Raw genomic sequence first — 10,838 nt, forward strand, 5'->3', positions numbered from 1 at the left:
TGTGTGGTACTGTCTGCTGAGCCACTGTATCTAATCCTATCATGTGTGGTACTGTGCTGAGCCACTGTATCTAATCCTATCATGTGTGATACTGTCTGCTGGGCCACTGTATCTAATCCTATCATGTGTGATACTGTCTGCTGAGCTGTGTATCTAATCCTATCATGTGTGATACTGCCTTCTGAGCCACTGTATCTAATCCTATCATGTGTGATACTGTCTGCTCAGCCACTGTATCTAATCCTATCCATAGTTTATAGGGTCGTAGTGCTATAGATATGCTATGCTGTCTCATATATACACTTTTTTTTGGGGCGGGCACATATGTATTGGGGCTATTTCCCGGACATTTTAAGCCCTGAGGGTATGTTCACACGGCAGCGTCTGTTACGGCTGAAATTACTGTGCTGTTTTCAGGAGAAAACAGCACCGTAATTTCAGCCGTAATGGCATGTGCAGGCGTCTTTTGCTGCGTCCATTACGGAAGTAATTGAAGCTGGTTTTCCATGGAGTCCATGGAAAACGGCTCCATTTACGTCTGAAGAAGTGACAGGCACTTTTTTACGCGCCGCCTTTTGACAGCGGCGCGTAAAAAAAAATGACCATCGGCACAGAACATCGTAAGACCTATTCAAATGAATGGGCAGATGTTTGCCGACGCTTTTGAGCCGCATTTTCGGACGTAATTCAATGCTAAAACGCCCGAATTACGTCCGTAAATAGTGTGTGAACCCAGCCTTAGTGACGCCCCCGGCTGCTAGTGCTGCATTGTTGGGTCACTTAGGAGACCCAGCGATGCAGCTGAAAGCGGACCGTCGGCCATGAGAAGTTTGCGGGGGGGGGGGCCCAGTAAGAATTTTTGCATCGGGGCCCATGAGCCTCTAGCTACGCCCCTGAGTGCGAGCATACCTGCGAGGAGACGCTCTGAGGAGGACCAGGAACATCGAGGCGGACCAGGACCATCGAGGCGGACCAGGACCATCGAGGCGGACCAGGACCATCGAGGCGGACCAGGACCATCGAGGCGGACCAGAACCAGCGAGGGGACACTTCGAGGACGAGGCGGCCAAGGAAGGACCAGTGTGTCGGACGTGGAAGGACGAGCGAGGCGACGGAGGAGGAGCAGCGAGTCGGACGAGGAGGACAAGGAAGGACGAGGTGTACCAGGGAATCGGACGTGGAAGGACGAGCGAGGCGACGGTGGAGGACGAGCGAGGCGACGGAGGAGGACGAGCGAGGCGACGTAGGAGGACGAGCGAGGCGACTTGGGAGGACCACCGTGGGGGAACAGCGAGGCGGTAAGTAACGCCGAAATAGGCATCATGTGTGGCATCATATAAGGGAGGCCTATGTCGGCATATACGGGAGGCGTGTGTCATCATACGGGAGGCCGGTGCCATCATATCAGGGAGGCCTGTGGCATCATACGGGAGGCCTGTGCCATCAAATCAGGGAGGCCTGTGGCATCATATAGGGGAGGCCTGTGGCATCATATAGGGGGAGGCCTGTGGCATCATATAGGGGAGGCCTGTGGCATCATATAGGGGAGGCCTGTGCCATCATACGGGAGGCCTGTGCCATCATATCGGGGAGGCCTGTGGCATCATATAGGGGAGGCCTGTGGCATCATATATGGGAGGCCTGTGGCATCATATAGGGGAGGCCTGTGGCATCATATAGGGGAGGCCTGTGGCATCATAGAGGGAGAGCCTGTGCCATCATACGGGAGGCCTGTGGCATCATATCATGGAGCCATATCAGGGAGGCCTGTGGCATCATATAGGGGAGGCCTGTGGCATCATATAGGGGAGGTCTGTGGCATCATATACGGGAGGCCTGTGTCAGCATATCATGGAGGCCTGTGGCAGCAAAAGCAGTGTGTCATCATTTCCAGTGTTGTAGCGTATACCTTGTGGCAGCGTATACCTTGTGGCAGCGTATACCTTGTGGCAGCGTGTACCTTGTGGCAGCGTATACCTTGTGGCAGCGTATACCTTGTGGCAGCGTATACCTTGTGGCAGCGTATACCTTGTGGCAGCGTACACCTTGTGGCAGCGTATACGTTGTGGCAGCGTATACCTTGTGGCAGCGTATAGGTTGGCTCAGCGTATACCTTGTGGCAGCGTATACCTTGTGGCAGCGTATACCTTGTGGCAGCGTATAGGTTGGCTCAGCGTATACCTTGTGGCAGCGTATACCTTGTGGCAGCGTATACCTTGTGGCAGCGTATAGGTTGGCTCAGCGTATACCTTGTGGCAGCGTATACGTTGTGGCAGCGTATACCTTGTGGCAGCGTATACCTTGTGGCAGCGTATACCTTGTGGCAGCGTATAGGTTGGCTCAGCTTATACCTTGTGGCAGCGTATACGTTGTGGCAGCGTATACCTTGTGGCAGCGTATACCTTGTGGCAGCGTATACCTTGTGGCAGCGTATAGGTTGGCTCAGCGTATACCTTGTGGCAGCGTATACGTTGTGGCAGCGTATACCTTGTGGCAGCGTATACCTTGTGGCAGCGTATACCTTGTGGCAGCGTATACCTTGTGGCAGCGTATAGGTTGGCTCAGCGTATACCTTGTGGCAGCGTATACGTTGTGGCAGCGTATACCTTGTGGCAGCGTATACCTTGTGGCAGCGTATACGTTGTGGCAGCGTATACCTTGTGGCAGCGTATACCTTGTGGCAGCGTATACCTTGTGGCAGCGTATACGTTGTGGCAGCGTATACCTTGTGGCAGCGTACACCTTGTGGCAGCGTATACGTTGTGGCAGCGTATACCTTGTGGCAGCGTATACCTTGTGGCAGCGTATACCTTGTGGCAGCGTATACCTTGTGGCAGCGTATACCTTGTGGCAGCGTATAGGTTGGCTCAGCTTATACCTTGTGGCAGCGTATACGTTGTGGCAGCGTATACCTTGTGGCAGCGTAAACCTTGTGGCAGCGTATACCTTGTGGCAGCGTATAGGTTTGCTCAGCGTATACCTTGTGGCAGCGTATACGTTGTGGCAGCGTATACCTTGTAGCAGCGTATACCTTGTGGCAGCGTATACCTTGTGGCAGCGTATACCTTGTGGCAGCGTATAGGTTGGCTCAGCGTATACCTTGTGGCAGCGTATACGTTGTGGCAGCGTATACCTTGTGGCAGCGTATACCTTGTGGCAGCGTATACCTTGTGGCAGCGTATACCTTGTGGCAGCGTATACCTTGTGGCAGCGTATAGGTTGGCTCAGCGTATACCTTGTGGCAGCGTATACGTTGTGGCAGCGTATACCTTGTGGCAGCGTATACCTTGTGGCAGCGTATACCTTGTGGCAGCGTATACCTTGTGGCAGCGTATAGGTTGGCTCAGCGTATACCTTGTGGCAGCGTATACGTTGTGGCAGCGTATACCTTGTGGCAGCGTATACCTTGTGGCAGCGTATACGTTGTGGCAGCGTATACCTTGTGGCAGCGTATACCTTGTGGCAGCGTATACCTTGTGGCAGCGTATACGTTGTGGCAGCGTATACCTTGTGGCAGCGTACACCTTGTGGCAGCGTATACGTTGTGGCAGCGTATACCTTGTGGCAGCATATACCTTGTGGCAGGGTATACCTTGTGGCAGCGTATACCTTGTGGCAGCGTATACCTTGTGGCAGCGTATAGGTTGGCTCAGCTTATACCTTGTGGCAGCGTATACGTTGTGGCAGCGTATACCTTGTGGCAGCGTAAACCTTGTGGCAGCGTATACCTTGTGGCAGCGTATAGGTTTGCTCAGCGTATACCTTGTGGCAGCGTATACGTTGTGGCAGCGTATACCTTGTAGCAGCGTATACCTTGTGGCAGCGTATACCTTGTGGCAGCGTATACCTTGTGGCAGCGTATAGGTTGGCTCAGCGTATACCTTGTGGCAGCGTATACGTTGTGGCAGCGTATACCTTGTGGCAGCGTATACCTTGTGGCAGCGTATACCTTGTGGCAGCGTATACCTTGTGGCAGCGTATAGGTTGGCTCAGCGTATACCTTGTGGCAGCGTATACGTTGTGGCAGCGTATACCTTGTGTCAGCGTATACCTTGTGGCAGCGTATACGTTGTGGCAGCGTATACCTTGTGGCAGCGTATACCTTGTGGCAGCGTATACCTTGTGGCAGCGTATACCTTGTGGCAGCGTATACGTTGTGGCAGCGTATACCTTGTGGCAGCGTACACCTTGTGGCAGCGTATACCTTGTGGCAGCGTATACCTTGTGGCAGCGTATACCTTGTGGCAGCGTATACCTTGTGGCAGCGTATACCTTGTGGCAGCGTATACCTTGTGGCAGCGTATACGTTGTGGCAGCGTATACCTTGTGGCAGCGTATACCTTGTGGCAGCGTATACCTTGTGGCAGCGTATAGGTTGGCTCAGCGTATACCTTGTGGCAGCGTATACCTTGTGGCAGCGTATACCTTGTGGCAGCGTATACCTTGTGGCAGCGTATACCTTGTGGCAGCGTATACCTTGTGGCAGCGTATACCTTGTTGCAGCGTATACCTTGTGGCAGCGTATACCTTGTGGCAGCGTATAGGTTGGCTCAGCGTATACCTTGTGGCAGCGTATACGTTGTGGCAGCGTATACCTTGTGGCAGCGTATACCTTGTGGCAGCGTATACGTTGTGGCAGCGTATACCTTGTGGCAGCGTATACCTTGTGGCAGCGTATACCTTGTGGCAGCGTATACCTTGTGGCAGCGTATACCTTGTGGCAGCGTATACGTTGTGGCAGCGTATACCTTGTGGCAGCGTATACCTTGTGGCAGCGTATAGGTTGGCTCAGCGTATACCTTGTGGCAGCGTATACCTTGTGGCAGCGTATACCTTGTGGCAGCGTATACCTTGTGGCAGCGTATACCTTGTTGCAGCGTATACCTTGTGGCAGCGTATACCTTGTGGCAGCGTATAGGTTGGCTCAGCGTATACGTTGTGGCAGCGTATACGTTGTGGCAGCGTATACCTTGTGGCAGCGTATACCTTGTGGCAGCGTATACGTTGTGGCAGCGTATACCTTGTGGCAGCGTATACCTTGTGGCAGCGTATACCTTGTGGCAGCGTATACCTTGTGGCAGCGTATACCTTGTGGCAGCGTATACCTTGTGGCAGCGTATACCTTGTTGCAGCGTATACCTTGTGTCAGCGTTTACCTTGTGGCAGCGTATACCTTGTGGCAGCGTGTACCTTGTGAGAGTGGCAGCATTTCCAGAGTGGCAGCATTTCCAGAGTGGCAGCATTTCAAGAGTGGCAGCATTTCCAGAGTGGCAGCATTTCCAGAGTGGCAGCATTTGCAGAGTGGCAGCATTTCCAGAGTGGCAGCATTTCCAGAGTGGCAGCATTTCCATAGTGGCAGCATTTCCAGAGTGGCAGCATTTCCATAGTGTCAGCAGTTCCAGAGTGGCATCATTTCCAGAGTGGCATCATTTCCAGAGTGGCAGCATTTCCAGAGTGGCAGCATTTTGAGTGTGGCAGCATTTAGAGTGTGGCAGCATTTTGAGTGTGGCAGCATTTAGAGTGTGGCAGCTATTTGTACATCACTTTATCTAATCACACAATGTGTGTGACTTTTTGATCAGCAGTTTACCAGGAGGAGAGGGAGCGCGCCAGTGAAAACACAACCGTGAGGAGTGTATTCGAGGAGCATAGATACTTTGAACAGGTGCGGGAGCGAGGGGACTACCCTAAACGTACAATAATTGGAAATTATGTTTTTTTAAATATATTATTGTACTTCTTTTAACAGGAGGCAAAGCAACGCTATCAGATACAGACGACGACAGCAGCAACCAGAGCGGATTACCAACGTTTAGACGAACAGGCCATTCTGAGCAGCATAAGTTACGAATTCTAGAAAGTAAGTAATCACTAACATAGGTAGTTCATATAAACATACATGACACACAAGTTCATCAGAGGAGCCAAACTATGCAGAGTGATCAGACAGGGATGTCATTCTTCCAAAGCGACCATGTTGCGCATAGTGCAACGCTTGAAGTTGATCAATCCATTCATACATTTTTTATTTTATTCTTCTGTAGGAAATATAACTTTGACATGCCGCATGATTGGCTGAAACGTTCTGTAATACAATGTGAAGGTACGCTGGTAATATGTGACAAAGAAAGGGGTTTTCACGTGCTGCTAAAGTATCCGGTTTGATGATGAGATGACGGAAACAAGTTGTTTTCATCTGCTGGTGAAGGTCCATAAACATGTGACGAAGCAAGTTTTTTTCATCTGCTGATAACTTCTTAGTGATTGTCGTTGACATGTTTGTATTTTCAATCTAAATCTCTTTTACATTTCCGTCTACAAAATTCTACTTTTATATGTTGGTCCCTATCCGTCGATGTTGACTTTTTAACAGAACTATATTTTTGTGACTATGTTCCAAAAACTTTTTGTGTTATGCATGTAAATTTTATATTTGTGTTTATGATGGGACACTTCTTCTGTGTTACTGTGGAAGGCAGTTATGGCTTCATCAATAAAAAAAAATTGGTTTATAAATGCTATTCTCTTTCATTCACTGTCTCTATTACATACAAACAAATCAAAACAAAAAATGGGTTGGTCAGCCAAAAAAACCTATACTCAAACATTGACATGGTGAAACTGTCTGGCACTGAGATCATTGACGGTTTTACAATGATAGTCTAAAACGACACACTATTTTGTGCCTTGGTGAACCGTAAATTCCCAGTGCCAAACAGTTACCTATAAACAAGGTAACATGTAGAATACTCACTTCTCCACATGACAATCTACAACACAACATAGGCCACATTTGTGTGATAAATATGGGTGACTTCGCAAGCGGTGATCCAAGAACTGCCACAAATGTGATGTTATGTCTTCAAAAAACGCTGTGGTTAATATAATTTTAGACAAACTATAGTTTTACTCTTGCACTTAGAAAAGGCAAACTCACACATCTAAATTGGAATAGTAAGTATCGTAGTACACAAATACACCTGATTCGGGGTATCAACTCTCTTTATGTAATCCATCGCTATTAACGTAATGATCTTTTCTCATGCCATAATATTTACATTTACTTTTTTGATAGAAATGCCGTCGTGCATTGTCTCTAGTTGTGACAGTCGGTCTAATAGAGCTACTTACTCTCAAGGAGTGACCCTGCATGTTTTTCCAGGCAACATTGACAAGATAAAAGTTTGGCTCCAACAGGCCAGACAATCGTTGGACAATCTAGATGCACTCTCACAAAGAATTTTTGATGGGAAAAAACAAGATTTATTTAGACTATGTTCAAAACACTTTGCAGAAGACTGTTATGTTTTTAAGTCGGAAAAGAAGATACGATGGCTGAAGGAAAGTGCAATTCCCACGATATTCCCTTATCAGGAAACAGAGTGTCCACCATCTAAACGGAAACGTACAGAAGAGGAACACACTTATTCTTGTGCAACACAATGCATGCAATTGCCTTTGCCTACTACATCCAACAACAGAATTACATACGCTTCTACCGGTACCTCAATGCAAAACGATCCACCAACGTCAATGTCCAAAGTCATGGGAGTGAAACATGTAAAAATTGGTGTCAAGAGGAAATTTTTCGAAAGAAATGCAGCAACAAACACCCGACATACGACATTGTCAACGAGAGCCACCAACACACCTTTCAAAAGAATAAGAGATGCAACCACTCAATCACACATCTTCACAGTGGATAGAGGATGCCAGTTTCCAGAGGAAGAACTTTCTTTTGCTAACCAAATAACAATGAAGTTGGATCATTTTTACCCATCTACGTTCTCAACCCCCCGCTTACAAAGACAAACATCAAGCAAAGTCATATTTGAGGATCCCGAGGAAAGCTTTGTTTCTTCTACTGTCATTAATGATCCAACAGATCTGGACTACGAACCACCAGATTCTAGTTTATCATTTGACAACGTGACAACAAATTTGTTTTCCGAACCAGCAGATGAAGAGCTAGTAAAAGAACGTAAATTTTTGGTTTTTGAATCGGCTTTAGATGTACTGGTTGCTCAGTGCGCGTGTTTCTGTGGCCACAAAATAGAAAACACAGTCAAATTCCTTCAAGGTACCTATCTTTCGCTACAAGGGAAATGTCCCAATGGACATGATTATTTTTGGGAAAGTCAACCGAAGTGTAATCGGATACCGGTTGGGAATGTTCTGATTGCAGCTTCCATTTTATTTAATGGTGGGAACTATGCCAAGATGTCTGACATTTGTAAATCGATTGGGGTGCAATTTATTTCACATTCCACTTTCTTTCGTCACCAAAGAAAATTGTTATTTCCAGTGGTGGACATTCACTGGAAACAAGAAAAAATGGAACTTCATAAAGAAATCAAACAAACACCATTGTGTCTCCTTGGTGACGGACAATGTGATAGCCCTGGGCATAATGCAAAATATTGTGTGTACACATTGATGGATTACAAGAGCGACAAGATTGTTGACTTTGAAATCGTTCAGGTTACACAAACCACATCTTCTGTGGCTATGGAAAGTTTGGCCTTTCAAAACTGTCTGAACCGTGTTATTCAAGATGGGCTCAATGTGTATGTTCTTGCAACAGACCGTCATGTCTCCATACGCAAAAAAATACGTGAACAATACCCCGAGATTGGACATCAATTTGATATATGGCATTATGCAAAGTCCATTCGTAAGAAGCTGAAGGCTGCAAGTAAAAAAAAAAACTGTTCCCAAATTGTTGATTGGATCACGTCAATAACCAATCATTTTTGGTACTGCTGTAGTACTAGTTGCGGTAATGTGGATGTGCTGCGAGAAAAATGGCTCTCTGTACTTCAACATATTCGTAATGTACATGAATTCCCGGGGGACATTCTCACACAATGTGATCACAGATGTTTAGACATTGATGACGATCGCAAACACAATTGGATGTCAAGAACATCGGCAGCCTATCATGCGCTAGAAAAGATTGTCAAAGATAAACAATTATTGAAAGACTTGCCCCACTTGTCATCTTTCTGTCATACTGGAAAAATCGAGGTATTCCACAGCTTTATTCTAAAATACAGACCGAAAAGAATACATTTTTCTTTAGACGGAATGGAAGCACGGACAAAACTTGCTGTATTGGCCCATAATCATAATACAAAACGGGAACAATCTAGAGTCCACCGACAGACCGCAAAGTCGGATCGGCTTGGTAGCATGAGGTATAATGTAGTTTTCTCTAAACTAAGCAAAAAATGGACTGCAAAGAAAGATTACGTACCAATGTCTTTCTCACACCTCTTTCCTATGTTTGTAAATGTGACCAAATTGTCAAAACAAGAAATTGAACATAGTTGGCAAACACGTACATTGACCCTACCACCAAACATAGCCACAGAACCACGGCCGGATAAAGCATCAACTGTTCTAGCTCACAAGTCACGTTTTTAATGTACTGAACTATGTTGTGTTTGCCCTTCTACTAAAAAAGCGTACAACTATTTGCCACTATTTATATTGCCTGTTACTGTAATAATTTGTAAGCTAACTATCTGTGGATATTGGGTGTTGATTCTGGGATTTAGTCTGATTGCCATATTTGGAGTCGGGAAGGAATTTCCCTCACTAATGAACAAAACGTAAATAACAATGGGTTTTCGCCTTCCTCATAATCAACACTAGCACTTTATATCCTGTATATTTTCTTTTGTTATGTACAATACTTATGCTGTGTTAATATATTATAATAAATAAACATTCAACGTTTGGATTTTAATTTTTTTTTTATTGAAAAAGATAGCATAGTAAAGTAAACAAACATTTCAAAAATCGGCCATTTCAGAAGCATTATTGTCAGTGGCTAGCTTGAAACCAACATATACTTGATTTTCTTCTGGAAACATTGCTCTGACTTTCTGAACTGCACATGCTGGAATAGTACGCCTGTTTTTTCGTCCAAGGTAACCGTGAACCCACACGGTGAACATTCTGTATGCAACCATCCGTAAGGACCTATACATCAGAATAAAAAAATGTTTAGGCAATCATATTTGCACACTATACAGACCACAATCGTATACTGTCACCCCTGACATGCTAAGATTCTTTAGAATAATACATAACGGCTCACAAACGCTGGAGCGACAGACATTGTTTGATTGCTGCGTGGAACAAGAACAAAATTTCCTTCTAATGTTACAAGGACCACATAACATTTGTCAGACACATATTAGACACATGCATGCTGCTAAAAGCGCACATAAGAATATTTCTTTGAGCAATAAGGTTAGGATCACAATACCATCATTGAAACTTGACTGGAACACAAACTAATTTCCTTACCTGTTATTTAGCGGTGCTTGACGTGTTGGACCAAAACATCTATAGCTTTCACATAGGGTCAGTTGTTCCTTGTTCAGACATGTGCCAATAAAAGTATGATGCTCTGTAATGCACCTCATCGGCTCATCTTCCTCCATTTTGTTTAGCACATTACGTATAACTTTGCAACAGACGCATTCCTCTTCTGTCGGCAAATTAATGCAGTTCCCACACTGACACCACGATTCCACCGGTTGCACGGACGCTGAAGGAGTTTGGCTCGCACTCTGTTCTGCCCGTTTTCTCATTGGCTGTTGTACAAGAATTATATTTGGATCCTGATATTTGGGACACCTTTCTCTTAGTTCCTGCTCTAATATTGCTCTCTAAAAAACAAAACAAAATTGGCACAATAAAATCCAGATTGTGACAACAGTACAGAAAGGAACAGATGGACATTGACTTATTTATCATTGATTTGTGGAGTGAACATGTACATCTAATAATTACATTTTTCCATCTAAAAGTGAGACCCGAAACAT

The 10,838-nt window shown here is 45.8% G+C and overlaps 1 long non-coding RNA gene across 2 annotated transcripts; it reads left to right on the plus strand.

Annotated features, from left to right (window-relative positions):
• The first annotated feature begins 1,048 nt into the window (after positions 1-1,048).
• On the plus strand, positions 1,049-6,108 carry LOC142697938 (uncharacterized). Of its 2 annotated transcripts, none has more exons than XR_012865618.1 (4): positions 1,049-1,298; positions 5,583-5,665; positions 5,750-5,860; positions 6,045-6,108. It is a non-coding gene; the product is annotated as an uncharacterized LOC142697938 (long non-coding RNA). The 2 variants fall into 2 exon arrangements; XR_012865619.1 differs by having other exon boundaries at positions 5,586-5,665.
• The last annotated feature ends 4,730 nt before the right edge of the window (positions 6,109-10,838 follow it).

The sequence above is a fragment of the Rhinoderma darwinii genome (assembly GCF_050947455.1).
Source record: "Rhinoderma darwinii isolate aRhiDar2 chromosome 10 unlocalized genomic scaffold, aRhiDar2.hap1 SUPER_10_unloc_11, whole genome shotgun sequence".
Taxonomy (NCBI): domain Eukaryota; kingdom Metazoa; phylum Chordata; class Amphibia; order Anura; family Rhinodermatidae; genus Rhinoderma; species Rhinoderma darwinii.